The 18,600-nt window shown below is 37.5% G+C and overlaps 1 pseudogene; it reads right to left on the bottom strand.

Moving 5' to 3' along the window:
• Positions 1-1,552: 1,552 nt before the first annotated feature.
• On the bottom strand, positions 1,553-3,665 carry LOC101560152 (annotated as a pseudogene).
• Positions 3,666-18,600: the final 14,935 nt, after the last annotated feature.

Raw genomic sequence — 18,600 nt, 5'->3', positions numbered from 1 at the left:
AATAAATAAATAAATAAAAATAAATGTTTGCCCTGCTGGAGTTTAGACTTATGTTGGTCCCAGTGCTTTGTATTCCCTTGTTATTTGCAACTTTTGGAATGGTAATGTTTATTTTGTGCCTTTGAATGTTGGAAGTGTTTAACTTTTCTTTTGTACATGGGCTTACAGCTAAGAGTTTGCCTTAGATCTTTTTTTTTTTAACTGTTAAACAAATTTATTTGTTTTTATAATAGCCAAGTGAACCAACAAAATAAATAAAGTACAAATGCCTGACTGGGAATATACTATTGCTCTAGCCAGAGCGTAGTGACGCAGAGGTGAATACTCTGGCAAGGGCGATGGTAGAGACTTTGAATTACAGAGCAGCACATCAAATTAACTCAAGGCAGCACGGCTATTGGGAACTTCATTGGTGCCCTACAGAAAGACAATGAGAAACTGGGTGGTTAGCCCACAATGAAAGCTAAATGCAGCCTTTTTGGTGAAAATTCTCCCTGAAGTTCCAGCCTCCCAGGCCTTTGTAGGGAAAAATGGAATAAGGATTTTTTTTGTTTAGTTTTGTTTTGCTCCGAATGCCTTCAGGGCAGGTTTGGCTGGCTTGAGTTGTGGGGATCAAACCACAGCAACCTGAGCCTGACAGCTTTGCTGAAGCAGCCACTTAAAGAACTGAGCTACAGGGCAGGCCCCCTTGCCTTAGATCTTGAAGGAGACTTGGAACTTGAACTTTTCAGCAATGCTGAAACTGTTGGGACCTTGGTAACTCTTAGAGATGGAATAAAATATCTTTTGCCTAAAGGGATGTGCATGAGTCTTTGTGGGTCCAGGGGCAGAATGTTATGGTTTGTGTGTGTTTGCCCCACACCAAAGCCTCATGCAGTCATTGAGTGCAGTTCTACAGTTTGTGATTAATTCATGATCCAAGGCTGCTATTACAAATCTGAGTACTGCTGGGATTATGGGTCTGATATTGCTGGGCTTATGGGTGTGAGTACTAGGCCTAGCAGTGGCCAGATAGCCTGAATGTAACATAGAGAGACAGAGAGATAAACTTGTTCTCTGTTGCCATTATTGCTACTCCTCCTCCCTTGGCTCTGCTCTGCTCTTTGCCACCTCTCTGCCCTGTGGCGCTCTGCCTTGCCAGCCGAGTATGGACTGAAACCTTCAGTAACTGTGAGCTAAATCAACCTTTCCTTCCTTCATTTTGAGTGTCTGGTATTTGTGCCAGCAACAAAAGAAAAGTAACTGAGATACTGAGCCATTAATTACATAATTTTCTGTAGGATAGCAAATCTAATGAGGACTTTCTTGACCCCCATAAAAGAACGTAGTGACATGGAGACTAAATCCAAATTTCTGCCAATAATAACTACAGTACCTATCAAATAAAGAGTCAGTGGTTATTTGTTGTATAAATAACATCCACAAAGACCAAAATTAAGTTTCCAGTGACATTATATGAGGCAAATTTATAAAGCTTGCTTAACCATGAATCAACTTCATAAGGCCATGTAAGGAAAACATTATCCATAAGTCAGGTTGTCATCCAGTACATTTAATAATTAAACACAGTTAAACATGACATTGGATTAATCCTTGGTAGTTTAAGGACTGTGTGAGTCCCACAGTTGATGACACCATCCCAGCCACACATAATGACCTCAGATGTTTTGAGAGGGTTCCCCACTGCACTTAGGCACACTTACTTTATCATAAGCTTAAAATCAACTGTAGGGTTTTATGGTCTTCAAGACTCAGATATTTGTACCTCCTGAAATCACATAGCTCACATCTGGTAAGAAGTCTTCTTGACCAGCATAGCCTGATACCATATGGCCCTTAAGATTTGGTTGTACATTGACTGACATGCTAGTCCCTTCAAATTTGGAAAGGAAGTTACTGCAGGCATTGAGTGTATGTATACTGCCTTTTGCTATATACCTGAAATCCACAAGAATATCCTATTCCTAAACTCTTACACACTCATCATCAGATCTACTAAAAAAATCTTCTGTTCTCACTGATACAAACAATGCTGTTTACAACTCCCAAATGTGGCTCATCTTCCTGCACAATTTCTCCATTTTGCATATCCTGTTGCACAATCTTTTAATCAGACTTCCCAGCCACAAAGGTATTTTATTTACCTTCCTCAGAATTGAATTTGAAATAATAGAGTGAGTTTTGGTGCACCTTGATAGACACTGTCTTGTCTTAGTTTTCCAGAGTTTATGATACTTGTCACTAAGGAACTGAAGGCTATGAAGCACATGTCCCTAACAGCTTTACTGTGACCAGTAAATAAAATGTTTGTAGACAGCACCAGTCTCCATAAACCTCCCATAGGTAAACTTTATAGTCCATGGATCAAGATAGCAATAAATGGCCAGACAAACAAAACAACTTGACTCTACTAGCACATTCTGTGTGGCTAGATCACATGTGAATTTATTTTTTGGAAGATAATACTCTTCAGGTGGCAGAGTGAACCATAGATTAACACCAAAGATAATGAAAAATGCAAAGATAGGACCTGCCTGGAGAGTCACATGTTTCTTTAATCTGTTAAGATTGTCTTATCCTCCCCAGGTTTCTCTTCTTCCTGTTTGCCTTTTTTATGCCTCTTTGATGTGATTTCATCCAATTTGTTGTTGTTCTTCTTCTTCCTCTCATGGTTTGTCTGCATTTTTTTAATCCACATATTTTTCCCATGATTCCAGGAAACCATCAATGTTGCATCATTTTCTTTGAAATTTTTCCTCTTTTCTGTTTTCTTCTGACCAGTTTCAAGTACAGTTAAAGCTTGAATTTGTTTTCCTGCTTCTCTTACAGATCAATATATTTAGCAGACATTTGATGATTGTCTAATGAAAGTTTAATGCACAACCATATGTGGCAAAAATTCTCTTTTGCTTTTTAAACATGAAATCATTGATACAAGTTAGTTCGGCATACCCAGAATGTATGTATCTAGGAGCAGCCGTTTTCTGTGTTCCAAGTGGATTTTCTAGTCCAACCTCAGGGCTAACCATGGTCTCATAGGTAGAATGATATTGAACCTCTTTGACATCAGGGTCTAGGTGAACTCCAGTCTCCAAGTCTTCCTTAACTTACACTTCCAGAGCTGAATCCACCACCACTACTAGAGATAGCTTGGCCCAAGGTGACTTAGGCGCATGAAGGAGTTGGTGACTGGCAGCACTCATTGGACATCAACTGCCCTCACTGTCAGATATGATTTTGACCTGGTAAAAGTAGCTAAAACTGGAAATTAATCACATGTGCAGGGCTAAGACAAAGCCAGCCAAGATTATGGGGAGCTTCTTCAGCCATGTAAATAAGCTATTCCAGCTTTCAAGCTAGTTGCTAGGCAGAGAGGTTGAAATTGACATCAACCTCCTGAGTGTATAAATAAGCGCCCCTATGGTGATTGTCCTGTCCTCTTCTCCCACATGGAAGGAGGCCTCCACCTGACCTCAGCTTGAATCTCTTGTCTTTATTTTCAAAATCCCCTTGACATTTTCCTATCCAGGACCACTGAGAGCTGCGCTGGTTCACAGCACTGACCCTGAATCTGAACCACAGGAAGCAGCCAGAGCTGCAACTGCAGCCAAGGTGATGGCAAGGGATCTGCAGAAGAAGCGGCTTTGAGATATCTGAACTACCATACAGTTAAGATATCAGTTCAGGCTTATATTAAAAGAATCTCTGTTAAAAACATCCTTGGACCAACAAGCTTCTATAACAAGTGGACCAAAAAGACTATCATGACCCTTCCCCAGTACTTTGCTTCTTAACCAGGGAGGGTAATTTGAATGGTGGGACTGAGAGTCACAATGAATGCACTACAGAGCCCTCTCAAGGAGACTAATCTAGGAACAGTTCACTTAAAATAAGAAAACAGAACTCTAAAGTTTTCTCACTTTCTCAGAGAAGGACCCCACCCCCATGCTATGAAAACACTATTGCAAATCCCCTTGGTGGCACCCATGTATTGATGTCCTTTATATGTGTATAAGCCTCTGTATCTCAAGTGAATTTCTTGAAAGTAAGGGAATTCATCTATGTATTTTTAGGGACTGTCACAGCATTGGACAGACACATGACAGATATTAGAGGAGAATAGGACAAAAAAAAAGTATGACTGTGATAGGCTGCATAATGGTACTCAAAGATATCCAGGCCCTAATCCATGGAGCCTATAAAGGACAACAGCTATGATAATAGGGACTTCTTCAGTATACTTCAGTGAAAGATCTTAAAATGGAGAGATCATGCTGGATTCGCAGTAAGACCCTAAATGTTATCACATGTATCCTTATAAGAGGGAGAATCTACTACACAAGGGAGAAGATGATGTAAAAACTTTGCAGAGAGGGATTTCAAGATACTACAGTGAAGGAGTTGAAGATGGAGGAAGAGGCCACAAGCCAAGGAATTCAGGCAGTGCCACTCTAAAATCTTACAAAATTGAGGAAACAGATTCCATGAACCTCTGGAGAGAAGGAAGCTCAGCCAACACCTTGATTTGGACCAGTGAAACAGCTTCCAGACTTCTAGTCATCAGAAATGTATGTTACTCAAAGCCACCAAATTTTGTGATGACTTATTACAGTAGCAATAGAAAACTAACTCAATGATCAAAAGAATCTCATATATCTTATCTGCTGATGAAACTTCCACAATATTGCAAGAATCAGGAATGATCTTGTGCTATCCTTGAAACTTAACAGACTTGCACCTAGCAGAAACCATCACAGGTCACAAGGGTAGGAAGGGCACTTCTTTCTCCTTTATTTTGGAAACACAAGCAGTTACTTCTCTTCTTATAGGCATAAACCATAGATTAAAAGTGTCTTAAGTTCATATCATTTCTCTGACCTTTTTATGATCCTGACAGAATTTAAACTATTGACCACCTTCAAAAATATTCTTTTTATTTCAAAGATACACAATTTATTGGCTAAAGTTATCACACTTGTATTTCAGGAAATTATATTTGAAATGGAAATTTACCTGCCAGAGCTTCCTGGGCTTCCCAAAGGGAATTCCCTGATTTGCTTATGATACATTCCAACACAAATACCAAATTATCACACTATACCTTATAAAGGTGCCAATTATTATTCATCAGTTTAAAAAACAGATAGTAGCTATGCTACTGGCTAATAACCTGAGAATGCGAGAAAGAAAAATTCACGAAGGGAAATTTTGATGACAGGATCAAACATCATTCAGACTGCCCAGGGATAGAATTTAGAGGCTGTGCAGGAGAAGCATTTGAGGATCTGCTCCCCCAAAGCAAATGACAATCACTACATTTTTTTAAAAAAACTGAATTTCAGATATAAAGTTATTAAGATTTAGATACTTCGTGTTCTTGATCCCTATACATTTGGAACACTTTATCCATCTTTGCAATATTAGTACCATAAAGTGAATCTTCACTTAAAAGTGTATATATCATTGGGTACTTCAAGATCCCATTATCGATGATAGTGCATCTTTCCTTAAAATGTAACCATATTATAGTTCCTCTGCCTCTTAAAAACATCTTGTTCTTTTCTTTCCACAGAGCATCTGGCAAAGATTTTGACAAACACTTCTCTTTGCTTAAATGCTTTTGTGGAGGGCATTTTAATCAATGGAAAAGTTATCTGCTTAATAAGACTAGTTCTGAATAATTGCATCAAATCCATAAAAAAGAAAAATGCTAACTTTAAACACTTCTGGATAAGCCACAGCTGCCCACCTGAGTCTTGGGACCCATTTCTTGCGATGCACCTGCATAGCAGATGGGAAATACAGAGCTTAGCATCAGAGTGATTCTTGCATGAAACAAGGCAACTGGCAAACATGTCTGAGTGTTACACTAACAAAGATCATATGTGAATTTGAAGAGTTTAGATTAACCTGTATTAAGTTATCTTTTATGAGTTTTATGAGTTTAAGGTTCTAATAAACCATCATTTATATTGATGGGGTTTTTTCCTAGGAAAATACTTAAGTCACTTAACTGAGCTAGTGGGAAAGTTGGCATTTTGCTGAAGGAGTGAGAGAATGGACCCTCCCAGCTCTTCTCTAATAGCATAAGCTTTACCCATTGTAACTTTTTCCAGAATATAAAAAGACCTAAGGGATACTGACCTAACTCTTAACTTCCTCAGCCATGCCCCTGCTGTCTTGATGGGTCCCAAGATCCCCCTGGTATCAGGGATCAAACTCAAGACCTTGAACTTGCCAAGCAGGTGCTTATGCCGCTGAGCTATCTCCCCAGCTCCCAAGATCACATTTTTAAAAAGCCATCAACTTTTCTCTCCTCTTTTATTCCAATTACCTTCAGTGAAAGCAGCTAATACTGCCTGGTTAGTCTAATCCCAATTATGTCAGCAAAGGCATTGGACATAAGTAAGTTGTTTTATCCAGAATGTTTGGTTTTCCCTTTCACATTTCTAAGACAAAAGCATTGAGAATTTATGATCATTGCCTCACTGGAATAATCTTATCCCTTTGGGAAATGATTCATGAATAAGATTTTGAACAGCACAAACCAACCTATTGCTTTTCCTTCCTTTTCCTTGCAGCTACTCACTAGCATCATTGGGGCGATGATCTCCAACTGGAAATCTCAGTGAAGCCACCTTCACCAGAAAGACATTAGGAGCTTGGAATCACTATTCATAAGAAAAAGAACCCTGCTTTCCTTTCAGTTCCTATTTCAATTTTCTAACAACAATTTTTCATATTGAGTTAGACCTTTTCCAATTCATCAATACATTATTTTAATCCATCATCTCCTAATTATTTTTCTCATATTTTCAGAAGGCAAACTAAACTCCAACCATAAAAGGAAATAGTGGGTTAAAAAAAAAAAAGCCAGACCACTCACTCTCATGAACTAGTTTATTTGTCCCCAAGTGTTCTCACACTCATATGACCTTCTCTTGGTCTCCTTATTGTCCCCCAAGCTGAATCAGGGGTAGTGCTCTAAGTAGACATCTTCCAAGAATTCTTCCTCATTTAAGGATCCCAAGTTGTCTTCTTGCTTCTATACTCTGCCTTTTTGTTCTAAACAGGTCTAGTTAAAAGGAATCATTTATCATAAAACAGGAACATTCTGAGAGGGAGGGGGTCGGGGAAGAGTAGATAGAGTTGAAAATGTCCTTGACAAGGCCAGTCTTCCCCAAACATGATGTCTCTAAAGCAAGTGAGAATCAACACATATTCTTTTAACTAAAGGAAACAGTCAGGTTGACCCATCACATTATTAAAGAATAACAGCAAGATCCAGACATTCAAGGCTTTAGTAAGCCATCTGCATGACAAGCAGCAGAAGCCTGTGGTCACAGGCCTCTAATTGATTTCTAACTTTTACTATATTGGCCTACAAGTGTGCTGTTCTACAAGTGTACCCTAAAAGTTTCTTTAGCTGTTTTGTCTTGTAGGCACCGTGAAACCAAGAGGCCTCAAAACAACTCATGTCCCCTAAATCTGCATCTGTTCCTCCATGTTTTAATGAATGGCACTGTCTACTCTAGTAGTACAGCTAGACAGTTCAGATACATTATTAACTCTCTGTCTTCCTCAACACAGTGCCAATGGGGAGATAGAAAAGCAGAGGAAGAAATAGAGAAGGGAGTTTGGAAGGCAAATCTTTCAGTGAAACAAAGAACACAATGAAAGCCAGGCAGTATTGGACAGTGAGAGAAAGTGGGCCGAAGTAGATCTCAAAGGGTGACAAATCCTACTAGGACTTTGGCTTGGCTTAATCCAAGAGTTCTGTTAGAGAACTTCGAGGAAAAATGAAATGTGATGTGTTTGGGGCGTTAGCAGTCTTAATCTGGCTGTAGTGTAAAGAATGAATTTGGGACTCAAATATCAGAGAGATGAGGTCCCAAAAGAGGAAGAGTACATTGAATCTGCTAATCAGTTTTGTAAGATAACTACTTTGGCTATATTGATTCTGCCTATCCAAGAACAGCACATATCTTTCCATTTTCTGATATCCTCTTCAATTTCCTTTTTTTCAAACTACTACAGTTTTCACAGTAGAGGTCCCTCACTTCCAATTATGTTAATTCCTATGTATTTAATTTTTCTTTCTGTTATTGTGAATGTCATTTTTTTCCTGATTTCTTTCATGGTGGGTTCATTGTTAGTATACAAGAAGCATTTTATTTTTGTGGGTTAATGTTATACTCTGCTACATTAATGAACTTGCTAATTGATTCTAAGAATCTTTTGGTAGATAATTCTGTGTAGAGAACAACATCTTCTGAAAATAATGATAATTTGATTTCTTCTTTCCTATACATGTCCTTTTTATTTCTTTTTCTATTCTAACAGCTTTTGCTAATGTTTCAAGTATTACATTGAAGAGGAGTTCTAATGGTGGACACCCTTGCCTTTCTCTTGATTTTAGAGGGATAGCTTCCAGTTCTTCCCCATTCAATATGGTGTTCAAAGTAAATTAATGGCTTGTCATTCATAGTTTTCATAAGATTGAAATCAGGTCCTTCTATATGTATTTTATTTAGTGTTTTTTTTTCATAAAATGAAGTTGGATATTGTTAAAAGTTTTTTCAGCACCTACTGAGATGATTATGTGATTTTTTTTCCTTGCTTCTGTTTGTCAGATATATTACATTAATTGATTTGTGTATGTTGAACATCCTTGCAATTCTGGGATAAAGCCTTCTTCAAAATAAACCATATTTTAAGTCATAAATCAGTCTCAGTAAATAGAAAGCAAAGAATCTTATGTATCAGAACACAAGGTAATGAGCCTAGAAATAAGTAGCAACAGAAACTGCACAAATAAATGGAGATTGAATAACAATCACTCAATGAAATAAGAACACTAATGAAATAAGAGCATTTTTGAAATTTTTTGAGAATCAAATGACAGTAGAAACACTACATATTTGAATCAGCAACATCACAAGAGAAGATTGTATCAGTGCCTACATTAAAAAAGAGTGAGCCCAAATAATTAACCCAATGTATTCTGAGATTCCAGAAAAACAAGAACACACTGAATCAAAACTCGGTAAAAGTAAAAAAAATAATAAATATCAGAGCAGAAATTAATGAAATTGAAGCTAAAGAACAACAATGAATAAACTAATCAAAGAGTTGGTTCTTTGAGGGAAAGACAACACAGCAGTAAGTAGCAACAAATCAGCTCTCCAATATTTGGAATCCAGACAATGAAAAATAATGACTTGGGGAAAAGGAGGGAAGTGGATCCCTGGAACCCAAGGAATATCTCAGAAAAAAAAATACACAGTACAGAGAAATTTAATAACTCAGAAAAAGAAAGGGGCAATATATACTTTCTGCTCACTTCTTGGCTCTCAACATGAAAAAGGAAGATTGAATTGACAAAGATACAGTGAAAGCAAGTGACTCCAGAGGACTTCAGGGAGAAACACATCCATAGACCAGAACACTGGATGTGGTGTGCTACAATGGCTGGTGAGTGACACCAGTCCCAAGCAACTGGTGTATTCCTTGAAGAAAGTGCATGGTTGGACACTGTTCTAGGGAGGGGCCAACTGAACCTAAGACTCAGAGATACTTCAAGTTGGCTTCATCACAGGGCCTCCTATGTTAAACCCCCCATAGTGACTGGATAATAGACAACCACAGGAGATGCCTATACCAAAGGGAATGTGGTTATGCCAGAAAGAGATACACATAGTGTTATGAACTAAATAATTCAAGCACAACACCTGTCACCAGAGATCAGGTTAAGACTCTATTTCTGTGAATTTGAAAGTCCAAAAATTAGCATCCAACTAATCATAAAATATCCTATGGTCAACTTGCTGGTGATTATCCAGAGCAGACCTGAGCTCTGACCACCTGCTTTGTCTACCAATGATAGCAGAGCCATGGCTTGAATTGGACAATCCACAAAACTACACACCACCAAAGATAATCACAGACTCGATATCACAGAGAAATCTTTCTTTTTCTTTTCTCTTGGTTATGTTATTGTTTTTCATTGGTTAAATTTTTTCACTTTTTTGTGGCCTGTGAACATTGGTTTTTTCATCCTTAGTTTCCTTTTTTTGGGGGGGCGGGTCCAGTTTTTGTTTTACCTTCTTTCCTACCCTCCTGTCTTCTTCACTAGTTTCCTGAGGCTTGGGTGATCTTTCTGTTTTTCAACCTTCCTTAACCTCTTTTTTATTATTTCATTTCTCTATTTTTTTCTTTTCTCCTTTTTAATCTTCTTCTCTTGGGGTAAAGTCACTCAATTGAGGTGATATTTACTGTATATAATTTTGTGATTTGTCTTATATTAGGTTGTAAAATTATAAATCTTGTACATATGATTAAATGTGGCAAATTATTAGTTATCACAGTTTGTCAGTTTCCAGTCTGTGTTTGATGCTATTAATATTACTGATTGTACTACTTTAGCCAAGGTGACACAGTTGTGATCAATTGAGCTTCCTTGCATACCAACACAAGGTATAGTCTGGGAGAGAGATAGTATAAACAATACTACAGTCCAGTGCTAGGTGCTGGGCCAGTCTGCAACTTTTCACCCCTCATAAACACAGGAGGCAAGACCATAGAACCAACTCAACTCTTTTAGGCTAACTATGCCTAAAAGACATCTCTGAAAAGTGCTCACTTCTTAAAATTTTCAATACTAACAATAAAGCTACCTATCATAAGCAATTTACAAGTCTTAATGCAAGAAACAAATAAACAAAAACATAGAAAGTGAGACGACACAAAAACAAGATGCAACCCAACATCCTCAACTCATCCAAAGCAAATCCAGGGAGTACTGAAATGAAAGAAATCAAACCCCAGAATGTAGCAAAAAAATGCCTTCCACCCCAGCCAGTATACTTCAGTTGCCCAGGTAGTAGTTCCTATTGCACCTCCACTTGCTCCTGTCTCCTAGAAATGGCTGGTCACTGGGATACATAGCTGGTAACTATGATGCTTATTGTAAAAAACAATCAAAGAGAGCCAAATACTCTGCCTTTGTATTTCCTGCTTTCTTAACCATCTAAGCCCTAGACCACCAGCAGTCAGGGCCTGATATTTTGAGAATGATCCCAATCAGTGCCCATCAACATAAATAAATCTACATCCAAATCCTGGATGCTGTTTAAATGTTTCTGCTTGCATTGCAAAAGCACATACAAAGGAAGCACTTATAAAGATCAGAGCATAAATTAATTAAGACTAAGAAAACAGTACAAAAAGTAAATGAATCAAAAGGTAAGTTCTTTAAAATATTAAATAAAATTAAATAAATATTATCCAACCTTATCAAAAGAAAGTAAGAAAAGACTCAAATTCATGCAATTAGGAATGAAAAGGGTGAAATAAAAAAGATTGTGCAGAAATCTAGAAGATCATCATTGTCTATTTCCATAAAATGCATTGTCACTAGACAGAAAATAGAGAAGATATGGACAGATTTACAGATACCATGAACTAACATAGTTGAATCAAGAAAATATAAAAATTCAAATAACCTAACATCAGTCAATGAAATTGTAGATGTAATTAAAAAAATAAGAACAAAGAAAATCCCAGGTCCTGACAGATTCCCTGCTGAATTCTACCAGATATTCAGAGAAGGGCTAACACTAGCACTCCTCAAACTATTTAATGAAACTAGGAGGGAAGCAATACTCTCAAACTTTTCTCTGGAAGCAAGTATTACCATGATATCAAAACCAAAGAAATATCTCACCATAAAAGAGAACTGCAAGCCAATCTCCTTAACGTACACAGATGCAAAAATTCTCAATAAGATACTGGGGAACAGAATGCAAGTCATCAAGAAGCTTATGTACATTGACCAAGTAAGATTGAACCAAATGATGCAAAGATTGTTCAACATATGAAAATCAATAAATGTAGTACACCACAGCAGTAGGACTAAAAACAAAAGCTACATGATCATCTCAATAGATGCAGAAAAAACATTTGACAAAGTCTAACACTCATTCATAGTTAAAACCCTACATAAAATTAGAATAAATAGTTTTTAATAAAAGCCACCTACAACAAACCAATGACCAACATCACACTAAATGGTCAAAAAATGGAAAACTTTACTCTAAAATCAGGATGATAAGGATACCCACTATCACCTCTCCTGTTCAGTACAGTTCTAAAAATGTTACCCAGAACAATTACATGAGAAAAAATAAGTAAAAGGAATGTGAATAGGAAAGGAAGAAGTTAAATTATCATTACTGATAACAATATACTCTCTATAGCAGACTCCAAAAACTCCACCAAGACTCCTAGAATTAATAACCAAATTCAGCAGCATAGCAGGACACAAAGGCAACACTCAAAAACCAATAGCATTTCTGTACAACAATAACAAATTCACTGATAATGAAATCAGAAAAAATACCTTTCACGATAGCATCAGAAAAATAAAATACTTAGAATCAATCTAATAAGGAAAGTGAATGACTTACATTGAAAACTACAGTATTCTGAACAGGGAGATCAAACAGGATATCAGAAAATGGAAAGATATCTCCTATTGTTGAATAAGCAGAACCAATATAGTGAAAATGGCCATCTTTTCAAAACTGTCATAGAGGTTTACTACAATCCCAGTGAAAATACCAATAAAGCTTCTTACAGAACTAGAGAAAGTAATCCTAATATTCATATGTAACTAGAAGAGACCTAGAATATCAAAATCAATTCTGCATAACAAAGGTATGATAGGGGGCACCACGATCCCAGGCTTCAAGTTATACCACAAAACTATGATGATAGGGCAGGCACAAGGACCCATCTTGGTCTTGGAAGTCCTGGAACCCCAGTGCCCCATGCTGGCCCCCAAAACTAGGTGTACTGGTGCACATCTGTAATGCTAGTGCTGGGGAAGCTGAAACAGGAGGATCACTGAGCTGCATAGTGAAACCCTGCATCAATATATAAATAAAGATTTTATTTAATTTTGAAAACTATGTTGATAAAAATAGCATGGCATTTTGGAGGGGGGAAGAGAGAATGAGAGAGAAAGAGGGAAAGATGGAGGGGTAGAGAGAGAGAGAGAGACAGAGACACAGACAGAGAGACAGAGACAGAGAGATCATCTCTGGAAGAGTATAGAAAAAGCAGAAGCAACTCTAGGCACATTCAGCTACTTCATCTTTGGAAAAGGGGTCAAATATTTTTGCTAGAGGAAAGATACCCTCCTTAACAAATGGTACTGGGGAAATTGGATGGCTGTATGCCAAGGATTAAACCTAGACCCATATCTCTTAGCACACACTAAAATAAAATCTAAATGGGTCAAAGATCTAACTTTGGAACAGAAACAGTTAATCTACTTGAAGAAGTAGGTGGAATACTTGAAGAAATATGTGTAGGCAGACTTTCAGAATAGAATCTCAGCTGTACAAGAAATAATACCAAGAATCAACAACTGGTTGATTCACATCAAATTAAAAAGCTTCTGCACAGAAAATGAAACTATCAGCAGAGTGAAGAGACAAGCTTCAGAACAGGAAAATACTTTTGTCACCTACTCCTTACAATTAACATCTAGAACTTTAAAGTTATAATATAAATGTAAAGAACTTTAAGAAATTAGACTCCCTGAATTTAAAGATCCAATCAAAAATGAAATTGAAAAATGATATCTGAAATAGATATATCTCAGAAGTATAAGTAGTCAATGAATACATGAAGAAATGTCTAGATATTGGCCATTCAAGAAATACAAACTAAAACAACACTGAGATTCCATCACACTCCAGAAAGTTGGTTATCCTCAAGAAATTTACCAGTAACAAATGCTGATGAGGTTGTCAGGAGAAAAAAGAAACCCTTCTTCATTGTTGGTGGGTGTGTTAATTGGTAGAACAATTATGGAAATAAAAATTGAGAATCCTCAAAAGCTAAAACTAGAAATTCCATTGAACCCAGGTATTCCCCTTCCAGGTATCTTCCCAAAAGAGTTAAAGTCATCATGCCACAGTAATACATGCATACCCATGTTTGTAGCAGCACAATTCAAAAAGCTAAATCTTTGTAGTAGTCTAAATGTACATCAACACACAAATGGAAAAAGAAAATGTGCTATTTATACACCAGAGAGTACTACTCTGCCATATACAAAGATAGATTTTAGTCAACTGTGGGAAAATGAATGCATTTTGGTGTTTTTTGCATAGAGAATGAAAAGTAACATAAAAACATGATAAATGATATAGAATTTCACTAAACAAAATGATAGGAATTCAACAATGGTTGTTATATTGTATGTTGTTATCTTCAAATTAGTTGTTCACATTACCAGATCTAAGCATGAAAAATTGGTCAAAAATCATTAAAAAGAAGAAAACATTTAGGGATTAACTCTTCCTTTCTGTAGATCAGTAGAAATCAGCAGTATAATTGTCCGAGCTATTCTGTGTGTGTGTGTGTGTGTGTGTGTGTGTGTGTGTGTATTCTCTCATTTGTATCTTTCTTTTGTCCTTTTCCTCATTCTAGTTGTTCCTTCCCTTTAAACAGTTTCTTTCTTTTTCACAGTATCTATTGTACTTTTTGTTTTGGGTGGGGTTTTTTTGTACTTTTTGGATTTTATTTATTTTTTCAGGTTCTTACACTAGGGAGATGATACAATATTTACACATGTGGATCTGATTTATTTACCTATGAGTATGGTCTCCAGTTGCATCCATTTACCTATAAAAAGCCCTGTGTTTTTTTTTATAGCTGAGTGATAGTACATTGTATAAAATACCACATCTTTTTCATCCATTTCTCAGTTGACTGGCATTTGGGATATTACCAAGATCTATTGTGGTATGATGTTTTTAATTCTTCTTGAAAAATACCCAGGAGGGGAATAGCTGGGTTGAATGGGACCTCCAATCCTAGTTTTTTGATGAATCTCCATAATGATTTCCACAGTGGCTTCATCAGTCTACACTCCCACCAACAGTGGAGAAGGCTTCCTTTTCCCTAAAAACCCTCTCGCATTTGGTAGTGGTTCACCTCTTGGTGATAGCCATTATTTCTGGGGTGGGATAGGATCTCAGTGTTGTTTTTATTTGCATTTCTCTAATGATCAATGATTTTGAACATTTTTTCATACATTTATTTGCCATATGTATTTCTCCCTCTGAGAAATATGTATTCATCTCAAATGCCCATTTTTGGAATTGAGTCTTTGAAGTTTGGGGACCTGAATTTTTTAAATTCTTTATATGTTTTATATAGAAGTCCTTTTTCTGAGGCACAGTAGGCCAAAACTTTTTTCCCAATTCATGGGTTTTCTTTTTACTCTGTTGATAATTTCTTTTGATGGGCAGAAACTTTTCAATAAGATGAGATCCAAGTTGTTCATTCTTTGAAGTATTTCCTGTGCAGTTCATTGTGTGCTCATGAACTCTGCCTACCCCTGTCTTCAAGATTTCTACCTACTTTCTCTTCCAGCAAATTTAGTGTTTCTCTTTTAATATTTAGATCTTTGAAGTATTTTTGACCGTGGTTTAGTATATGGTGATAGACATGTGTCTAATTTTAGTCTTTGGCATGTGGAAAACCAGTTTTTCCAGAACCACTTATTAAAGAAGCTTTCTTCCAGTGAGCATGTTTGTTCCCTTTGTCAAAGATAAGGTGACTGAGTGTGCTTATAATTGTGTCTACATTTTGTAATCTGTTCCACTGATCATCAGGTCTGTTTTTTGCCAGTACCATGGTGATTCTATCACAGTAGCTTTGACGTATAATTTTAAAGCAGGGATTGTGATGTTTTGTTGTCCAGGATTGTTTTTGTTATTCTGGATCTCTTATGCTTCTGGATAAATTGTACAAATGTTTCCTCTAGATTTGTGAGCTGTACTAATGGTATTTTAATCAGGCCTGCATTGAATCTGGCTCTGCCGATCACCACTTTCTTGTGCCAGCTTGTGCTAGATACTGTATTTCAGCTGTACAGGGTGCTGATCTCTGCTCAAGTAAGTCACCACCTTCCAATGCCAGCTTGTCAATTCTATAGGGCAATAGTTTCTCCCTGCCCTGGTCTATGTTGGCTGCTGGTCTCTGGAGCTCTTCAGTGCCAACAGCTCTAAGTATTTAGCATTCTTTCTTTTGAAATAACCACTTTGTCCATACTACTCAGGATTAAAATCCTAAATAGATCTACAGGACTTTTGGAGCTCACATTACCAGAGAAATAAATCACAAGCAGGTTTCCAGAAACACCAAAATGAACCTTTATTTCAACAGGGTCTGTGCTGCAGTACAGGGGTTCATACATAGGAGTGAGCCCTCCTAGGCTAAATCTAACTAGTGGCTGAAGAGTGCTGCCTGCATAGCAGCTGAAAGTCTGTGTCAGTGAGGGACAGAGCTGAAATGTTGTGAATGTTGAGTATGCAAATAAAGGACACAGATCCATGCTGACCAGCTGAACTTACACTATAGTGGACTTAGAGTTTGATAGCCAGCGACAGTACTGAAGCAAACTATCCCAGTCCCTTGTTGATGGGAAAGAGTTGAGGCTGAACGAAGGAGACAAAGAGGAGGGGCTTGCTAGCCACTGGCAGACTAATATGTCCCTTCAGCCCACACAGCAAATGAGAGTCTGGCATTCTTATCTGCCTCATCAGGAAGGACAGGTTAGTGAAGACAGACCTGTTGAACTTTCTAGCATTTCACCTTTAAGATCTCTACGAGAGAACAAAAATATGTCAAATAGACAATTACCAAGGAGAGATCATTTCTTCTCATAATTTGAGAACAAATTACATTAATTGAAAGGATGAAACTTAATTCAGAGATGATTTTTAAATCTAGAGGAACTCTACTTAGACAGTGCTTAAAGGCAAAAATTTGTTGAACCCAAATATACCAGGCACTCAACAAAGGTACAGTCTAGGTAGAGGAGACAAATCTGAAGCAAATGTTCTGATTATGCAGGGCGAAGCAGAGTGTAGGGTAGGTGCAGAAGCAAAATGCCTCTGCCCTAACTCTACCCAATCACAAGGGGTGGACTGTGAGCAAGAGTCAGCAGTCTTAAACTAAATAATGCCGGAAATAGCGCAACAACTTTGCAACCCTTCTAAAGGCAATGATCATTTTATCTGTAACATCATCCCTCTAGCTGACTCTTCTTAAAAGCTAAATTTAAATGGCTTTGAGCATTAGGTAAAATGTCACACCTAGCATCATGGGTGCCCCCTAGACGGGGCTTGAAATTGTTTGTCAGAGCAGCCATAAACAAAGTAAAATTCTCCTTGGTAGAAGGACCCCCAAGACAGTCAAAGGAGAAAAGACAGACCCAGAGAAGGTGCTCACTGGCTTTCAAGGCCTATTTACTCAGCTTCTCAATGCTCTTCAAATTTTCTCCCACCCTGAATGTACAGACTGTGAGTAAGCACAAGTTTATGGGCATGGTTGATTCCAATCTCTTACTTGTCCTAATGTTTTATGATGTGTTGAGAAGACTCCTGGCAAAAAGACTGTATAAATGCTTTTTATTATTTTCTTCTTTGTGATATATAAGGCCAGGGAATGTGTGTAACCTGAGAAACCTAGTAAACATTTTAATCTGTTCGATTTTTATGGTCTTCCATTAAAAAAAAATTCACTTAGGGGAAAAGTACATAATGATTTTCAGAACTAATTTTCAACATCCAACCAACATGTACCCTAAAAATGAGGCCTAGGCCTGTCAGGGGTCTCAACTGCCCTGAATGTTTCCTTAATAGGTTTTGTGTGGAGAATGGCACATTTCAAGTGCTTGGGAAGGCTCAGGCAGTGGAGTGGATGAAGGGTTACTATGACTGTGTGCACTGTGTGAAGGTGGGATAGGGTGGGGAGATGTGGGTACTAAGTTCATTCAGTACACTGTTAGCATTGCATTTCCCAGTGCCATTGGCTCATTAAGACTAAAGGTCTTGCCAGATGTCACAAAATAATAATTATAAACTCACAATCTTGGTTGTTTCTCACAATCAGTGTATGAACTAAGTATACCACATATTGTATTCCCATTTCACAGACAGGGTGGCTAAAGCTGGAAAAGCATAGGCAATTTACTCAGGTTCACCTAGATTAATAGAAGATAGCTTTGACCTTGTTGTGTCTGAGCTGTTTGTATCCAGATGTAGACAGACAGACAGACAGACAGACAGACAGACACACACACACACACACACACACACACACACACACACACAAACACCTGCCTCTTTTGAAAGAATCTGGGAACCAAAGGAGAGGAAATTTGAGAGCAACATATGTATTGTGAAATCCTCCAGTATAATATCCTCAGACTAGTGCCTCTTTCCTTATCTCTACCCCACTCCCCTAACAGTGAACATGCATCTGGTATACTGTAGAGTTGGCCATCTGTAGCTCCATTTTTCCCCTCTCACTTAAAGAGAAGCATATTGGGACCCAGACATGAGCTATATTATTTTAATACAACTCGGTTTTTTTTCTTTTTTTCCCAAAGTTTTATTGATAAACAGCAATGAGACAGTTTCAAATCAAATCGGAAGTACGGTTTCAACAAATAATACACTGCATATATTCTTCTTAGTGGTTAATTGCTGTACAAGATGCAGACTTGTGATCCTA

Source organism: Octodon degus, unplaced genomic scaffold (assembly GCF_000260255.1).
Source record: "Octodon degus isolate 3935 unplaced genomic scaffold, OctDeg1.0 scaffold00019, whole genome shotgun sequence".
Classification (NCBI taxonomy): Eukaryota; Metazoa; Chordata; class Mammalia; order Rodentia; family Octodontidae; genus Octodon; species Octodon degus.
The sequence above is the reverse complement of the archived record's forward strand: the minus strand, read 5'-3'. Positions and strand labels throughout refer to the sequence as shown.